The sequence below is a fragment of the Arachis hypogaea genome, chromosome 19, assembly GCF_003086295.3.
Source record: "Arachis hypogaea cultivar Tifrunner chromosome 19, arahy.Tifrunner.gnm2.J5K5, whole genome shotgun sequence".
Lineage (NCBI taxonomy): Eukaryota > Viridiplantae > Streptophyta > Magnoliopsida > Fabales > Fabaceae > Arachis > Arachis hypogaea.
Genome location: NC_092054.1, coordinates 114,196,596 through 114,197,485, shown reverse-complemented (window position 1 = coordinate 114,197,485; position 890 = coordinate 114,196,596). Strand labels below are relative to the sequence as shown.

General features: G+C 41.5%; 1 non-coding gene across 1 annotated transcript; it reads left to right on the top strand.

The window, feature by feature from the left end:
* The first annotated feature begins 419 nt into the window (after positions 1 to 419).
* LOC112781606 (small nucleolar RNA R71) lies at positions 420 to 527 on the top strand. The gene has a single exon (XR_003192374.1). It is a non-coding gene; the product is annotated as a small nucleolar RNA R71 (small nucleolar RNA).
* The last annotated feature ends 363 nt before the right edge of the window (positions 528 to 890 follow it).

The following is an 890-nucleotide window of genomic DNA, read 5'->3' as shown; positions in this document are numbered from 1 at the left end:
CCATGAGGGATTATAGGTGTTTCCATAGGGTTCACCCATGTAATTCACCTCTGCTATTGCAGGGTTCTCAGGATCATAAGCTTCTTCTTCAGAAGATGCCTCTTGAGTACTGTTGGATGCAGCTTGCATTCCATTCAGACTCTTAGAAATCATATTGACTTGCTGAGTCAATATTTTGTTCTGAGCCAATATGGCATTCAGAGCATCAATTTCAAGAACTCCCTTTGAGGCGTCCCATTACTTACAGGATTCCTCTCATAAGTGTACATAAACTGGTTATTTGCAACCATGTCAATGATTTCCTGAGCTTCTGCTGGCATTTTCTTTAGGTGAATGGATCCGCCTGCAGAATGGTCCAGTGACATCTTTGATAGCTCAGACAGACCATCATAGATTATATCTAGGATGGTCCATTCCAAAAGCATGTCAGAAGGACACTTTTTGGTCAGTTGCTTATATCTCTCCCAGGCTTCATAGAGGGATTCACCTTCTTTTTGTCTGAAGGTTTGAACATCCACTCTAAGCTTACTAAGCTTTTGAGGAGGAAAGAACTTGGCTAAGAAAGCCGTGACCAGCTTATCCCAAGAGTTCAGGCTATCCTTAGGGTGAGAGTCCAACCATATTCTAGCTCTGTCTCTTACAGCAAACAGGAAAAGCATAAGCCTGTAGACCTCAGGATGAACCCCATTGGTCTTAACAGTATCACAGATCTGGAAGAATTCAGTTAAAAACTGAAAAGGATCTTCTGATGGAAGTCCATGAAACTTGCAATTCTGTTGCATCAGAGAAACTAATTGAGGCTTTAGCTCAAAATTGTTTGTTCCAATGGCAGGGATTGAGATGCTTCTTCCATGTAAATTGGAATTCGGTGCAGTAAAGTCACTGATAAA